Raw genomic sequence first — 18,704 nt, 5'->3', positions numbered from 1 at the left:
TCACTCCAATGTCATGATGGAAATATACTTAATGCAGACATTGCTCAAGGAATGTGACACAAAATACTTCAAGGTACCAGGCTACGTACAGCTTTTCAGTATGAATCCGTTCATTGTTCATTCAGTACACCGAGCTTGGCATCAGCATTCTTGTGCATCATTTGCGAAGTAAGTCTCCTGTGTCCCTCTATCTTGATGCCACTGGAGGAGTTGTGTCAAAAATACCGGAACAGCCGAGCGTGTGCTGTACTATGCACTCGTTCTTCCAGGGAACGCTAGAGATGCTCCACCTCTTCCCATCTGTGAAATGCTCTCTAACAATCACTCAATACCACCAATCACATTCTGGCTCATGCAATTTACATTGCATTTGTCAAAATACACACAAATAAATGTTCACCAGGTCGAGACTGATTACAGCTGGGCTTTAATACAAAGTGTAATGCTTGCTTTCAACAAAGAGCACATCAGCTCTTACCTCGACAGAGCATACAAGTTCTGCATTGGGAAAACATCATGGGATGAAATGAAGTCATATACTGTCTTGCACATTTGCTCTGCACACATTTTGAAAGCTGTCAGACAGGCAATCTCTAGGCAAACAGATGACAAAGGACTAAGAGACTTTGCCACGTATGCTTTCGCAAGACTCCAAAATGCCAACAACATGACTGAATCAAGAATTGTGTTCCATGCATTTTGTGGCCTGCTCACAACCCCACAAAACACAAACCTTGTCAAAGAAAGTCTGTGTGTTTTGGAGAGTGTCATTTCAAGATCCAAAGAGGATACACTGGAAGAAACTTCCCAATCTGAAGACTGGGAAATGTGTGAAAGTGAAGAGAGAAGACATGCAATGACCATCATTGGCAGATCACCATTCACTGCTTTCTTCCAGCAGATCATGAAAGAGCTGAAGGAAGAAGAGGAAGGTGATGAGACATGTTTGGCCAAAGAGGACAACCCATACTTTTGTCCGGGCATCCTCACTGTCCTCTTTGATACCTACCTTGCCATTTTTCCTCTTTGGAGTGGCTTGCTGTTGGGAGACCTGACTACCGGTAGGTATGAATCTTGTGAACAGGATTTGGTGACAACATTGACACTACCAAAAACAAGAGATACCAATTGTCACATAGAAAGGTGGTTTGGAATTGTCCAACATTCCATAATGCATAAAGAACAAAATGTCAAACCAGGAACCTTCATAAGAAAAATGCATCAGTCTCTGCAAACAAGATATACAGAGCACATCATTCTGCATAACCTTCCTCAAAAGCTGTTGCTCCAGCCTGAGCCACCTCTGAACCTTGATCAGTGTAAAGAAACTTGGATGAAGAAGAAGGAAGAACGTTTCCCAAACACCAAATCCAAATTCTTTTCTGTTCCTCAGAGAATGCCTGTTCCACAAAAAAAGAAAAGAAGGATCCACAAAGATAAGCCAAAAAGCCACAAACAGTCAAGTCCTGAGCCAATGCAGCTTCCTGCAGAGGCACTCCCTGTAGAGGAAGAGGTAATTAAGTTAGTACAACAAATGAAACTATTTATTGTATATATTCAGCTAACTTATTATTGACTATATGAAGTGTGTAACATTCACAGATTGACATGTTATGGACAAAACCGCACAATGAACTGGTTGTAGCCATTGTGAAGTCTGACGATCAGAATCTGGAGTTCCTGTTACATCACGAGGAGTTCCTAACACTGAAGCCGCATGACTGGTTATTTGGAGAGGTACACATATCATAACAAAAATATCTAGTAAATAAAAAATTGTACTATATATACATTTATAAACTATAAAAAATGTTGTACCTAAGAAAAAGTAAATGCCAGATACTAAATGTTTTTTTCTCAATGTACGTACTAATTTAAATAAATTGAATAATTGCAATGATTTATCTTTTTTTTTTCCCAGACGATCGAGTGCTATTTAAGAGCTGTACTTAATGCAAAGGGTGCAAATATCTACCAGCTAAGCCATTACACCACAGGTGTCATTTTAAATGGCCCAGAAGACCAGGTCATATGACAAGGTTTGAAAAAAGTGAGTGCAACTACTTATGATTCTGCATTTTTATATGTATATGTATTTTACAGTACACAAATACGTTTATTTACATTTCTGATATATAGGTCAACTTTGAGCAATATGATGGGGTCATCTCTGTTGTAAATATCAGACACATGCACTGGAGGTTTGTGGTAAGTAAAAATATATTATAAGTAAAAAATACAATTATTGTGTTGTATGACTATTACAGATAAACACTGATACACCCATATATAAATGTTTGACCTTTTCACAGACATTTAATTGAATGACTAATTATTATTTTTTTATATATATATATTTAGTATCTACATGCTACAACTAACACCATTTTCATACTTGACCCTCAACGTGGTAGTAATGAAATGAAACTTGCCACACAAGCATGCAAAAAATTTGTGTATGTTATGTTGTTTAAAAAATCTGTAACCTTTTTCGATCTACAACACTAATATTGGAATATTAGCATATGGATGTTGCTGAAGACCACCACAACCCCACACACTGTATTTTTCCTACAACAGGGAATATTTCAGGAAGAGAGGAAACCAGCATGGAAGAAAAGACTGGGTGGACACTATGTGGAAGCCTGGGACAATACACCATTCGTTCCAGGAGGATGCTTTCAGCTGTGGTGTCTTTGTGATGCAGGTAAATGGAGGGAAAAATAACACTGTTCTCACATTTTCCCATATGAGACTAGTAATGTTCTCCGCTCTCCTTCTAGATGGCCAAGCTGGTGGTGGAACACTTTCCAAAAATTCCTGAGAGCATCAACATAATACCCAGCAAAGAGGAGATGTGCCACATCAGGAAAAATGTTGCCAAAACAATTTTGCAGGCATCAGGTATTGGCAAACTATTTTGAAAGAACAGTTTATTTCCAGAGACAGAGTGATGGAGTATAATTATCTACATTATCATAATCGCAGTGTCGAGAGATGAGTATTGCTCTGTATGTGGACAAAAAGACACTAAGAAAAAAAAAAAGGCCAAAAGGACCAAACAGAGGAGCTCTGCACCTGGGTATTCTTTATGTCATTATTGCCTATTTGTTGAAAGTGAAAAGAAATTGAAGAGAAAATGAGTTTTCACAAATACATTTCATAATTACAACAGTTTCTGAATAAATCTAACAATGTCCTATTTTTCGTCCAGGTTCAGTGTGAATTATGCCAGAGGTGGTTTCATGTCCAGTGCCTCGAAATTAATCTGCCACCAAAAGAGGAACCATGGATTTGTGGTTTGTGTTTGTAAGCTATTCATTTAGAGGAGCTCATGCTAAAAGTGTGTTTAAATTGTAAAAAATATGTATGTATTTGATGAAGCAGAAAAAATACATACGTATATATATTTTCTTGCTTATGTTTTATCAATTTTGCTTATGCTTTATCATTTAATCATTTGTATATTAAATATCATTTAACCAAATCTAATCACTCATATTGTAAGAAACATTACTATTAGGTTGATATGTTTACCATTATTATCATTTGAAATGTATGCTTGCTGCTTTTCTTTTATTCATTTGTATGCCTCAAATGATTTAGAAGTCTGTAAGTGTCCATAGACAGACCACAAATGCTTGAATGTCTCAGAATAAAGTGACGAATGTTCTCTTAGCTAAACCTCTTGTAGAAGGGACATGTTGTGCAGTTCTGTATTGTGTATTGTATTAAGATGAACATAAAAAAAAACAACTTTCTGACTGACACTTTTAGGGTAACAGACAATGTGTGTATGCCTCACCCCACTTGTCCTGGCAAATTATCTCCGCCCCATAATTCCCTTTATAAAACAGACAATATAATTTTCCTTCAATGACTTAATATCAACAAAATATCTCAACATTGCTGATTCCAGATTCATTTCTGGAAGCCGGGCTAAATTAGCAAGCACTGTTACTGCATTCAGATATCAGATACAGACATTAAAGAATACATGAAAAGAACATTTCAGTAATTACACTGGTAACTTCTATAACAAAGTAAAATCTCACAAGCCTAGAGAAGTCATTCAACTCATGTGATATTTAGAAAGAAAAATATTGATGAATACCTTGATAAGTCACTTATTACATTTACATTGAAGCAGCAGTTTATTCCAAAATCCACACCCAAAATAAACATCATGTTTGCTGTCATGTTTTCTGAGTACTTGTCAATAATCTGATGGATTCAGTACCACGGACAGTAATATTTCTGCAGGACTGTAAACAACAATCAATGTACATGAATTGTGTTATTGTTAGAGTTCCATGTTAAACACAGATGTCATACAACAGGAAAACATAAAATAGAGTTTAGCCATTCTTTTTATTCAACACCTGGAGAACACTGTTACACAGTCTTTATCACAGATAAAAACAGAAAAACAGAGGTGAATAAAACAGCAAGACATGGGCTGTAGTATGTTCTGTAGAGTCCAGACAAGATGATCCAACTTGATTTGTAGCAGTCGTCTCGATGCTTTTCAAAACCTTTTGAAATAAATCATATGCCATTATTAAAACCACCACACTTACACAGTTCTTTTTCATTTTTTTTTTCTCAAATAAATAAATAAATATAAACGGTTGTAAAATGAAGCAATTAACTATGTTCAGGAGATTAAACATGATTTTCCTTTCTACAGTCTGGAAGTTCTACAGTTCTACAGTTGTTACCAAATTACAGTTCATGTACAGATTCATTCATTATTATTTCATAAACACATTTTTAAACACCATCATTATAATGCAGGTTTTGTTGCTAAAGGACATTCTATAGCATCAGAACACATAATGTGAGAGATATTTGCCAGTAGGCTACATCTGCAGTTGGCTAAAATGTAGTTGTCTGTTTGCACACGATGAAAAAAATATTAACTTTTTAGACGGTCCCTATCTTGGTTACGACACACATTGAATATTCATCTCTAAAGTACATGCTTAAAAATATACTTGTCCATTTTGATCGATTGTAAAAAATGTTGTAGTTCACAACCTTTGTTGTCAATATCATGTAGCTGCTTCGAATCTGAAAAAAAAAAAAAAAATAGCTTTATTGACTATTTAATTGAAAAAGTTCTTTAACGCGAATGTGCGAATGTGCGAATATAAAACCAACTTTACCTAAGTCTCCAACTTTACTGTTTTTCAGGACAGAAGCGTTTTAATATTTTTAAAACGATGCGCTGCCTGTTACCGTCAGTAACGCTGATGTCAGGAGTACAGATGCCACTCTTGGGATTGCAACATAAAAACTAAATGGTATTTACCTGCTGAACCAGTCTGTCAACACAGCCCTTCAAGCAGGATACCGTGCATTTGACACAGGTGCAGTCTATGGAAATGAGGCACGTCTTGGTCAAGTCCTTGGAGAGCTGTTGCCCAACCATAGCCTTAGCCACGAAGATGTGTTTATCATCAGCAAGCTTGCCCCTTCAGACTATGGGCCCAGGGCAAAAGAGGGTTGCCTGAGCAGTCTGGAACAACTAGGCTGTGAATAAATTGACCTTTATCTGGTGCATTGGCCGGGGGTAGAGGGTCTTGACCCAGGGGATTCTCATCATTCAGAGTATCGGGTACAGAGCTGGGCAGCCCTAGAGGAATTCTATGCCATCGGGAGATTCAAGGCCTTAGGAGTCTCTAACTACAGTACACTGCAGAGCACATTAGGGAGCTGCTCATGACATGCCATGTGCCCCCAACAGTCCTTCAAATGGAATCACTCTGAAATTGATGCCATGTGCCCCCAGTAGTCCTTCAACTGTTGTCAGACTGAATGCCTGTCTCCATACATCCCTCAGTTCCAGCTTTGGTTGACTCCGTGCCAACCAAAGCTGGAAATGAGGGATGTATGTATGGATATAGGCATTCACTTCCAGGCCTACTCCTCTCTGGGTAAAGGAGCTTTCTTGAGTGAGCCAGAGGTAATGGCAATAGCTGAGGTCGGAATCCTGCCCAGGTTATGCTCTGGTGGGCTGTGCTTTAAGGCATGTCAGTTTTGCCTTGTTCTTCACATCCATGCAGAGTAAAGGAGGATGGCCAGGTGTTTGACTTTGAGCTAAAGCGATATAATGTGGCTGGATGCTCTTAATTGTGGAACAAAGTTTTGTAAAAGAGATTAGTAATATATCTTAAGGTGAAACAACATGCTATAGGGCCAAATCTATGATGTAAGCATAAATTCTACTTCTAAATAAAGATGATTACATTATTAGATGCTTGGAATCATTTAATCCAATGGTTAAATAATAGAACACAATCTTCAGCCAGAAAATCAAATAATAACAAATAATAGAAAAAAGATAAAAGTTGATCATTTTAAAAAGTATTTAAACAGCTCATCAGTTATCCAATCTATGTTAAGAAGTATAAATATGTACAAGGAACTTAAAAATGAATGAAAACACGTCAAGTATCAGGCTAAAGGGATGAAAACAACACTTGTCCATCTGTACAACACCTGTCCATCTGGCAGACATTGATTGTTGTTTCACAGACAAGGCTATTCAGACAGGCTGCACACAGCCTGCAGTTGGAATATGAAGGAATCGAAATGCAACAGATACAACAGACAACTTTACAATCCAGAAATATGTACAAAGGCAGTGATGAATTACAAAGCTTTGAAAGTATCAAATAAATATCAAGTTCTTCATGGTAGCATATCCACATCACCACAACAGTTTGGCATTAGAAAACAAACAAACCTGAGATGTACTCTAGCATATATAAACAAATGAACTGAAACAGCTATACCCGTATTATTGTTACCATCACAAATCTGTACTTCACAACTATCTGATGTCACAGTCCTTGAATTATTTGTACATTTCGCAAGCAATCACTCCTGCCTTTAGTCAAACAAAAATGCTTGACTAATTTGCATCTATATATCACATCTATATATATTAATCTATAAAATACATCATAGAACTAATTTCTTTACCAACTATTAATTTTAAATAACATGTATCAATAAATAGTTTTTTAATAGAGGTTTACTTTATAATCAGTACAGAAAGATTGTCCAATGAATTGTTTAATTTTAAGAGAGATTGTCAATTTGAACACTGACTATTAATTAAAAATATGTTATTGCAGTAGTACAGATTGACATATTTTGTTGCTTCATCTAGAAAAAAACTGTCGGAATCTACTTTTGCGCAAGTTTGCTTGAGCACATGGATTACTAAAAGGCCAAGATGGTGATCAGACCAGCCTTCATCTAGCACTGTTGCTTTACTTTGAGAGCAGCTCTCTCTTTTAACTTCATTCTGGTGTGTCATTAAAGCACGGAAGAAGACTTTGTCATTCTCTGCTTTCCTCTTTGGGACTCCAAAGAAATGAAAACCATCCTCGGTAGGTCTGTTTGTAAGCTCCTCTCCCACTGCTGTGCACTCTCTTCACCTCCTAGAAGCAATGAAACATCTTAAATAAAGCCATTATTCCATAAATCCAGCATGTATATATTTCAAGTTCACAAGCTTATACCCTCACACATTACATCTACATAGAATGTAATTCTGTTCACAGCTAGTTTTCTTTAAAGTAACGTATAACGATCACTCACCCCTTTGTCGAGCCATGTGTCAAATTCATCACTCATTCTCCTCAGTTGTCGTCCGTACTTCTTTGCTTTCCATAGTGCAGCAGGAGCGGATTGTGAACGACCCCTGAATGGAACTCCATCTCCAGCTCCTCCATTGTCTTCTGCTGATGCTCCGTCCTGGGGCTCTGTGTCCTGCCAGCGGCTGACTGTATACACCTGAGACTCTGAATAGAGCCGCACACGCCCTGCAAAAGCACATGGTATACTTAAGAACCTGGTGACAAAGATGTTGTCCTTTTGTTAACAGTAAAATGTAGGTCAAAATGTAAGTCAATTTCTCAACACTGTGACTATTTACAGTGTTATTTCCTGTTGTAATGCATATAGTGTGGTTTAGGGAGTGTGACAGAAGTTCTTACCTTGAGGAGCACTGTTTGGCAAGGTTTGCTCCTGATTTTGTGCTTGGCTCTTGATTGTCTCTCCTGGATTTGATTTATTTTTGCCATGCAAAGTGCAAAAATCATCTTGTTGGCGATGCAATTTGTTGTCCATTGTGAGAGCTGGAAAAAAATAACGTTTAAAGCTATTAAAGGAATATTCTGGGTTATTAATACAATTACTATTTAATTACCTATTTTTAAACACGATAAACAATCGTATTTTATCTAATTACACAATGAGGACTCATCGACATTATAGACATTAGTTTTATCGTCTGTTAATGCCTGATCTTTTGTAAAGCTGCTTTGAAACGATGTGTGTTGTGAAAGGCGCTATACAAATAAAATTGACTTGACTTGACAATACAAATTAAGCTAAATCAACATAATTTGTGGAATAATGTTGATTACATCGTCCCTCCTTTTCTAAAAAAAAAAAAGTGAGTTTACTGTGAGGCACATGGAAGGGCCAATTTTTGGAGGGTTCAAAGTCAAAAATGTGAAGCGTATCATTTTATATGAATTCTTTTGTTAAAACTTATGTATTATTTGAGCTGTTAAATGTAGGATTATTTTGGTCATGTTAGGGTTTGTTTACATTACATCGTCATGACAACGAAGTTGTAAAATTGGCATAAATTTACACAGAAAAGGTTAGTAAGTGATTTTATCACACTAAGATCATGTTAACACACATTGTTTAAGTCTTGTGGCTTTATTTTTTTAAAACAGTATTTTAATGTTTATGGATTGACCCCATTCACTTCCATTGTAAGAGCCTCACTGTAACCTCGATTTTTGATTTTTTTTTTTTTTTTTTAAAGAGAAGATGGGAAAAGTAAAAAAACAAAATTGTGGTAATCAACATTATGCCACAAATGCTGTCGATTGAGCATAACGTATTGAACTCGGAACATTCCTGGTATGTTGGACTTGCAAGGTGCTTAATTTAAAACCATGTTGATCAAATGAATGGTCTAATACTTTTTATTATTATAAAGACAACATTTAGAAAGTTTTCTTAATGATAAAAAGTAGTGTTAATGATGAGATTTTTTGTTTTGTTTTTGTAGACCTAACTAATGTGAGATTAAAGTAAAGCAATAACAATCCACGAACATCCACTAGTGTTTAAATATACATACCGGTGGATCTAGACGAATTCCAGGACAATAGATTTTAACGTGTTCCTCTCCCTGAACTCAAGTTGATACTTGTGATATCACTTGATCGTTCTTCCGTCTTATCTCCTGTACAATTAAGAGTACCTTCTCCAGTTCACAACAAATATTGATTGCCTGCATGGCATGTGACACACCCAAATAACAACAAAAGCTGTAAGTGCCAGTTCATGTCAGTTTCATATTTCTATTATTAGGTCACGTTCATCCGAAAACGTAGTTATCCAAAAATAATAAAAAATATATTCCGTTTTCCGTGACATTTAGTCGGAGTGATTGTACTGACGCAGCAAGCAGTAATGTGCCTAATTTATGTCCAGTTGTTTTCGCCACTGTGTGAATGATCTCATTTCGGCTCGGATATTGTTGTTGTCAATGACCGTTTACAGTAGTGGTTCACTCCTCAGCCAATCAGGCGGCATTCGCCTTCTTAGTTTAGCCAATCACAGCCCGCTGCTAGGGTGTTTTGAGCGCTCTGTGATGTAACGTCACTGTTGCGATACGGAGTCTTTGCTGTCCGGTAATTTGTTTACTTAATCTGGGCCCAGTCTCGCGGAGTCTGTTTCGGAGAATTTACAAAGAAAACATTCTGTTTAACTTATTTTGCATTGAGTGCCTTTCAAACTAGTGTAATTTAGGTGGTGCTGTTGTGCACGCAATGTCCGTATCCGTATCAGCACAGGGAGTTTCTGTTTTGCTCAAATTATTGTAAAATTATTACGTTGAGTTTTTGTCGCATATGTTACAAAATGCGTAATGTCTCAGTTTGAACTGTAGATGGCAGAAAATCTCCACGTACTACGGGTATTTTTAGGAGTTGGAAATATCTTTGCTTATGACTCATGTCTGCAGCACATACACATTTATAGGTTAATAGGACCTCCAAATAATGCCGCCCCCCCCCCCACACACCATGTATTTAAGCTTTTGTGTCTTGATATTTAGTTTGAAATCAAATAAACCATTATCTTTTATTTAGATCTAAGAACTAAATTATAGTCATATTCAATTATCTTGGTTCAATATTTGAATAGAGCTTAGTGTGTTGTCATGAGTGTAACAGCCTACACTGTTAAAAAAGTAGAAAGCTAGTTATACTTAAAGGGATAGTTCACCCAAAAATGTAAATCCTCTCATTATTTACTCACCTTCATGCCATCCTAGATTTGTATGACGTTCTTCTGCAGAACACAAACTACGATTTTTTGAATAATATTTCCGCTCTGTAGGTCTATACAATGCAAGTGAATGTTGACCTATGAAGCATATGAAGCTCCAAAAATCACATTTAAAGCAGCATAAAAGTAATCCATATGACTCCAGTGGTTAAATGCAGTTCTTCAGAAGTGAAATAAAGCTGCATTTTTACTTTCATAAAGTGAAAAGATTTTTGGTAAAAAAAAAAAAAAAAACGTAATATTGATCTGTTTCTCCAAAGAAAAAGGAACTCTTTCCGGTGAAGAAATAAAGTCATACACATCTGGGATGGCATGAGGGTAAGTAAATTATAAGAGAATTTTCATTTTTGGGTGAACTATTCCTTTAAAGATATGATGTTAATTTTTTCTTTCCCTTGACTTCTAAAATAAAGGTTTACTTTGTGAGACACTCCTTTGTTATTACATATTAACATATTACTGTGTTTAACACATTTATTTCTCTGCCAAATGTATCTTATTGTTTATGAATGTCTGAGTATGTTTCTTGTAAAACAGACCCTAAGATGTATACATATCCAAATGACCGTTCAGGTGTGCTTAAGTGAAATTTTGGTACATTAATAATAATAAATTGTGTGGATTAGGCTCCCTTTTAGGGTTGTAGCAAAGTAATGTAATGCAATCTTTTCACACTTTTCACATAACTGGGTTTAAGAGGAAGTAAACGCATAGTAGGGTAAAGCAAATATAATTCTTGCTTACCCTTTTGCTCAACAGCAAAATAAAAAAAATCAGCAATTATGCTTTCACAGCTTTGCAAAAGATGATACAAATATACAGTACTGGATAACAGCAGTAATAAGATTACTGTTGGAACTGTCATTCCCTCAGCAGCTGTGTTATAAGCCTCATTGCAGCTGTGGTAACTGATTTTTATTATTTTTTACTTATTCCAGGAGAATATAATACAATGTTATAAATATACAAGTTTGCTACATTTACGTTGTTAAAGAAGGTGGAAACGTGCCATAACAGGTCTGTGAAAAGGGTCAATAGAGAGCACTTGCATTGAATTTGGGGATGCAACAGAGTAATAAATTGTTTAATCTCAATTAGGGTAAATAATGTCTTAGAATTGTGTACAAGATCTTGGTAACAAATATGGTTCCTTTCTGGCAGCTGTTATGGTTTATTAGAGGTTGTGGTGAATACAGGTTTGGGGTGGTATCATCATTACAACATCATGAAGGGTCCTCTATCTAGAACTTCAGTTTATAGCACATTTAGAAAATTAGTTGTTGTGAATTCCCACCATTAGGATCCAGGGACTTTGCCTTCAGATAGCCAGTCAAATAGTTGTATGATCTGTTATGTATACCAGTAGAGTAATGAAGAAGTATGGTAGCGCTTTTCAATAGGTGATAGGCATGGTCAAATTAAACAGTATATGTACTTTATGTAACTTTATGTAACTTAAATATACACATTACTGTGCAAAAGTTTTAGGCACTTGTGAAAAATATTGCATAGTGAAGATGTTTTAAAAAATAATGCAATAAATAGTTTTTATTTATCAATTAATATCATACAAAGTCCTGTAAACATAAAAAAGCTAAATCAATATTTGGTGTGGCCACCTTTGTCTTTTAAACAGCCCCATTACTCCTAGGTACCACCTGGACACAGGTTTTCTTGGTTGTTGGCAGATAGGATGTTTCAAGCTTCTTGGAGAATTCACCAAAGTTCTTCTATCTATTTTTCTTCTATCAATTGTCTCAATTGCTTCTGTCTCCATTTAATCTCAGACTGACTCGCTGTTCAATGGAGGGAATGCCATCTCTTGCAGAGCACCCTGTTCTTCTATTCTTTTCTATTTGCAAATGTAATGTTTGAGTCTAAAATATATTTTTCCTATTGACACACTAAAGCTGAAGATATAAATAACCATCTTAAGACAGATGTTTTTGTGAAACATCTTAAGTGCCTAAAAGTTTTATACAGTATTGTGTGTGTGTGTGTGTGTGTGTGTGTTATATATATATAATTACACAAACACTCACTGAGCACTTTATTAGGAGCACTATGGGCCTAATAAAGTGCCCGACATGGTCTTCTGCTTTTGTAGCCCTTCTGCCTCGAGATGCTGTGCATTCTGAGATGCTATTCTGCTCACAACAATTGTACAGAGTGTTTATCTGAGTTAGCATAGCCTTTATTGCCAGCTCGAACCAGTCTGGGCTGTGTTTCCCAAAAGCATACTAGGTAGATTGTGGAAACCATTGGCGTCAATGGTCTCTACGATCAACTTAAGCTTGCGATTCTTTTGGGAAACACAGCCCTGGCCATTCTCCATTGACCTCTCTCATCAACAAGGTATTTCTGTCTGCAGAACTGCCACTCATCTAATCACCACTTTTTTAGGTGATTAGATGCATTTCACTGCTGCCACATGATTGGCTGATTATATAATTGCATGAATAAGGGGATATACAGGTGTAGTTACTAAAATGCTTAATGAGCGTGTGTTTGTGTGTGTGTGTATATACAGTTGAAGTCAGAAGTTTACATACACCTTAGCCAAATACATTTAAACTCAGTTTCACAATTCCTGACATTTAATCACAGAAAACATTCCCTGTCTTAGGTCAGTTAGGATCACTACTTTATATTAAGAATGTGAAATGCTAGAATAATAGTAGAGAGAATTATTTATTTCAGCTTTTATTTCTTTCATCACATTCACAGTGTGTCAGAAGTTTACATACACTATGGTAGCATCGCCTTTATATTGTTTAACTTGGGTCAAAAGTTTTGGGTAGCCTTCCACAAGCTTCTCACAATAAGTTGCTGGAATTTTGGCCCATTCCTCCAGGCAGAACTTGTGTAACTGAGTCAGGTTTGTAGGTCTCGTTGCTCGCACATGCTTTTTCAGTTCTGCCCACAAATTTTCTATCGGATTGAGGTCAGGGATTTGTGATGGCCACTCCAGTACCTTGACTTTGTTGTCCTTAAGCCATTTTGCTACAACTTTGGAGGTATGCTTGGGGTCACTGTTCATTTGGAAGAACCATTTGCAAGTTAACTTCCTGGCTGATGTCTTGAAATGTTGCTTCAGTATATCCACATCATTTTACTTCCACATTTTGTGAAGTGCACCAGTCCCTCCTGCAGCAAAGCACTCCCACATTATGCTGCCACCCCTATGCTTCACAGTTGGGATGGTGTTCATCGGCATGCAAGCCTCACCATTTTTCCTCCAAACGATGATGGTCATTTTGGCCAAACAGTTACATTTTTGTTTCATTAGACCAGAGGACATTTCTCCAAAAATATCTTTGTCCCCATGTGCACAAAAATATCTTTGTACCCAAAGCTGTAGTCTGGCTTTTTAATGGCAGTTTTGGAGCAGTGGCTTCTTCCTTGCTGAGCAGCCTTTCAGTTTATGTCAATATAGGACTTTGATTTACTGGTGATATAGATACGTGTCTAACGGTTTCCTCCATCTTCACAAGGTCCTTTGCTGTTGTTCATCCACACATGTAAAATACATCTACAGGCACACCTCCAATTCAGTACACCTCTTATCAGAAGCTAATTGCCTAGGCTTGGCATCATTTTCTGGAATTTTCCAAGCTGCTTAAAAGCTCAGTTAACTTCGTGTATGTAAATGTCTGTCCCACTGGAATTGTGATTATAATCCGTTAAAAGTGAAACAATCTGTCTGTAAACAATTGTTGGAAAAATAAATCATGTCATGCAAAGTAGATGACAAAATTATGGTTTGCTAATATTCATAATTTGCATTTATGTGCCCGATATGATGCCTCTGCCTGGCAGGGAGACTCAGTCAAACCACGCGCTGTATTGGTGTATAAATGTCCCCTCCCCACTTTTCGCACCCTGTCTCTGCGTTCTGCACAATTCCATTAGAAAAGAAAATACCAGAAAGAAAGTGTTCATTTACATAGGCAATAACGTTTCCCCGTTACTCCGCCCGTCTCCCCCATCCTCGTGTCTTTTGTGTGATGCTGATGCGAGCGAATAGTTAACATCTTCTCTTTCACTCCCTCTGGCTCATCACGTCCATGTGACTATGCTGACTACTCTCCTAATACGTTTGATCTTTCTTTAAAGAAACGCTAGGATTAGGCATTTTTAGATTTCTATATACAGTGTTTGGAATTATGCGTACGAGCTTCAGTTGGTGTTGCCAAACATCTTGAAGATCTTTCGTCAGTCACTTTCTTTTCAAATTTCGTTCGAATGAAACGTAAAAGAACGTGCTCAAGGGTTTAAGTCGCTTTTACTAATGGAGCAAGATTTGTTTTTGTGAAAAATTGGAATAAGACGTTCTGATGTTTCGTCTCGAGCTTTAAACGTTTTATCTCTGCGAGAAACTTTCTTATGCCAGTCTCGCTTCGAGTCCACTACTTTGACTGAATCGTGTATTTTTATGTTAGTTTTGTATTTTAAAATTTGAAATCAAGAGAAGCACCGCTCAGTTCGCGCGCATCACCGCTGCTCCACGGAGAAATGAGCCTCGCGCACCGAGCTGATTCAATGTGAATTCCGAAGATCAAGTCAAGAACGAGTGTCCACCGGAATTCCGACACCGTCTTTGTAAGTACAACGAAATAACTCACCACATTACAATACAAAACGCACGCACTATTATTTTTAATGGATTCAAACCAGGCGAATTGAAAGCAACAAATGACTAAATAGACAGCAGCCTCCACGTTTAGAGGTTACTTGGTGTCAGAATTATATATTCAGAAATAGCACTGAAACGACAGTATCTGTAGTCTTATCTCACTGTCTGCAGCCTCTGCCTCCCGTTCAAGTATATTCAAAATGTGTTCAAGACAAGTTACATAGACATTTCTTGCTTAAGACTATACACTATCTTTCCAGGAAAGTTCTTGTCAAACATCTTACAGCCTATAGCATGAGCTGCCCAACAAGATGAACATCTGTTAAACACAAGCATAGCTACATCTGTCTCTCAGAGCAGGTAAGACTGAACTCACTCTGTGAATGTTTTAGTTTGATGTAGTTTAATAATTTTCATTCAAATGATCAATGCACTTGATATATATTTTGCACTGGCCCCAAATGTGCCACATAGTTTTCATACTGGCTGCGTGCACTTCGCAGGCACAGTTCTCATGGAAACGCTCTCCTTCTCCCTCTATAGAGGCAGCCCACCTGTTTTAGATAAACATAGATTCATTTGATATGGCAATATTATTTAGATGAAACCATCACCTATTAGATGCTTTGGCTTTGACAATAACTATCCCCATGTGGAGCATCGGGTGTAAATATAAGCGCTACATGCAAATGTGTTTTGTTTTTCTCTACATGGTGCAGGTATTTATTTGACACTCGCAGTGTTTATATAATGCATAAGAGAATGCTTTTCCTCATTTTTGAAAATAATTGTGCTGTTTTTTTTATTTTATTTTGGCTTTATTTTTCATTCAACTTAGTTTAAGTATTAAACTTTTTCAGTGTTAAAATACTTCTATGCAGTGACAAATATGAGTAAGCATAGGTAAATTGTCTTGACAACTGTAAACACTGTGTCTCTGTGGTGCTATAAAAATTATTTAGTTTGTTTTGAGTGACCTGCTTATACCCTGACTCTTTAAACAACAGCAGATAAGGGGTGTATTCAGAAAGCTGTTTTGAAAACTTTATTTATTTTTGGGATAGTGCGCAACAGTGCCGGTCCACTTTTCCAGCTGTCAGGGTTCCGGAAGTATTTTTCCCATTCATTTCTTCCATAGATCTGGAAAAATATTTGTAAAGCATGAACAAAATCAACCAGCTCCGAGGTGATTCGCAACATTACAGATTTTTTTTTTTTTAAAGCAAAGAATTATTTGAAATCAGACAGAGACAAAGGTGCAAGTCTGTGTACTTACCGTCTTTCATGAGGGCACAAACTACAATCCATGAAGCATTGCGAATGATGTAATAGAATATAAAACTATGGAAATATATAAAACTATTGATTTTATGTTGTTGATTATTAGTAGAGAAACTAATTAGTTTGCGTTTATTGCAAAACATTCTCATAAACACAAATATATAAGTAGTTTATGAGTGCAATGATATGCACTCGTCTGCGTCATTCAAAGTGCGTCATGGTAGTGGACGGTTGCTTCTGGGCTGATTTTGCAGGCTTTTGTTGGCCGCAGTTCTATGATTGGTTAAGCTTTCTCTGCTGGATAATAGATCTGCAGACGTTCAACAGGAACTCCACTATAAAAGATGATTTTTAAACAATGATGTTGAAATAACACAAACAATGATGTTGAAATAACACAAGCGGATGGCTTCAACAGAAGCATATATGAAGTTAGAGTTGAAAATCAATTAGTCTATGCTAGAAATTAATGGGATTTTTACTTCCAGAACCAGACTGTTGCACTCTTTTCTATTCGATGGTGCTAGTGCTACGGAAATTACATACTTCAGCTTTAACATTCACATAATTTTAAATAAATGGGTTTCAACTGGTTTTTCTTCACTGCAAGCAGAGACCAAGATAGCAGATATAATTTACTTTGGATATCAAGTGGCAACCCAGCATAAATCAAAATTGTAAATTGTTCAGAATTTAACAAATATGTCCTTGGCATCAATTATTACAATTTATTAATACCATGAACTCCACTGACCCAATAATATGCACATTTATTAACATGACATAAAAACTGAAAGTTGGAAATAGGAATTTATAGTAAAATTGACAATTTTGGTTTCAAAATGTTTCTTCAATTTGTAGTCAGCACAAACCATGTTTATCCTTGCTGCAAGTTAACCTATATTTAACATAGAATTATATATTTTTTTTCATGCAACCTTTCCGTGTCCATGGTTGCATATACCTAATTTTGCTAGCTTCTACCATGTGACATTTGTAATTGTGCCAAAATACCGTTGAGTTTCATTGGGCACATGACGTCAACAACAAAAAATATGACAACAAATGTATTTTTTATATATGATAGAAAAAAATAAAAATATTTAAAAGTTAATAAGCTCATTTATTTTACTATCCTATATTTACAATTACCGGTATATGGTTAGTTTCAATTATATTATTTGCATTTAGCATTGTTTTTTCCCTTCTGTCCACAACCCTAACAGAACACAAACAGGTTTCCCACCTGTTGAGAACCCCTGTAATACAGTGCATTCAGAAAGTATTCAGATCCCTTAATTTTCCTCACATCAATCTGCACTCCATACCCCATAATAGCAACTTTTGCAAATTTATTAAAGAGTAAAACCAGAAATATCACATTGACATAAGCCATTCAGACCATTAACTCTTAGTTGAAGCACTTTTGGCAGCGATTACAGCCTCAAGTCTTTTTGGGTATGATGCTACAAGCTTTGCACACCTGGATTTGGGGATTTTCTGCCATTCTCTGCAGATCCTCTCAAGCTCTGTCAGGTTGGATGGGGACCATCGGTGGACAGCCATTTTCATGTCTCTCCAGAGATGTTCAATTGGGTTCAAGTCCAGGCACTGGCTGGGCCACTCAAGGACCTTCACAGAGTTTTCCGTAATCCACTCTTGCATGTGTGCTTAGGGTCTGTTGAAAGTTGATCCTTCAGCCCAGTCTGAGGTCCTGAGCACTCTGGACCAGATTTTCTTTAAGGATATCTCTGTATGTTGCTGCATTCATCTTTGCTTCAACCCTGACTAGTCCCCCAGTCCATGCAGGTTAAAAACACAGCATGATGCTTCCACCACCATACTTCACCGTTGGAATGGTATTGCGCAGGTGATGAGCGGTGCCTGGTTTCCTCCAGACATTACACTTGGAATTGAGGCCATACAGTTCAATCTTAATTTCATCAGACCAGAGAATCTTGTTTCTCTCAGTCCGAGAGTCCTTTAGGTGCTTTTTAGGTGTCTTGCACTGATGAGAGGCTTCTGTCTGCCCTCTTTGCTATAAAGCCCAGAACGGTGGAGTGTTGCACTGATGGTTGTCCTTCTACAAGTTTCTCACATCTCCACACATGATCTCTGGAGCTCAACCAGAGTGACCACCAGGCTCTTGGTCACCTCTCTTACCAAGGCCCTTCTCCTACCATTGCACAGTTTGGTCGGCGGCCAGCTCTAGGAAGACTCCTGGCTGTTCCAAACTTCCATTTAAGAATTATGGAGGCCACTTTTTTTGTAGCATTCCCCAGATCTGTGCCTCAACACAATCCTGTCTCTGAGCTCTGCAGGCAGTTCCTTTGACCTCATGGCTTGGCTTTTGCTCTGATATGCATTTTCAGCTGTGAGACCTTATATAGACAGG

General features: G+C 37.1%; 1 protein-coding gene and 1 pseudogene across 1 annotated transcript in view; both read left to right on the top strand.

The window, feature by feature from the left end:
• The first annotated feature begins 1,376 nt into the window (after nt 1–1,376).
• LOC127627551 (uncharacterized oxidoreductase Mvan_2161-like) lies at nt 1,377–6,166 on the top strand (annotated as a pseudogene).
• Nucleotides 6,167–14,540: 8,374 nt separating this feature from the next.
• Nucleotides 14,541–18,704, top strand: part of LOC127627732 (sodium/calcium exchanger 1-like) — a 91,734-nt gene continuing 87,570 nt past the window's right edge. Inside the window, exon 1 of the mRNA XM_052104247.1 lies at nt 14,541–14,994. The gene's annotated coding sequence lies outside the window, so the exon portion shown is untranslated. The remainder of the gene's footprint in view (nt 14,995–18,704) is intronic.

The sequence above is a fragment of the Xyrauchen texanus genome, chromosome 34, assembly GCF_025860055.1.
Source record: "Xyrauchen texanus isolate HMW12.3.18 chromosome 34, RBS_HiC_50CHRs, whole genome shotgun sequence".
NCBI classification, from domain to species: Eukaryota; Metazoa; Chordata; class Actinopteri; order Cypriniformes; family Catostomidae; genus Xyrauchen; species Xyrauchen texanus.
The sequence above is the reverse complement of the archived record's forward strand: the minus strand, read 5'-3'. Positions and strand labels throughout refer to the sequence as shown.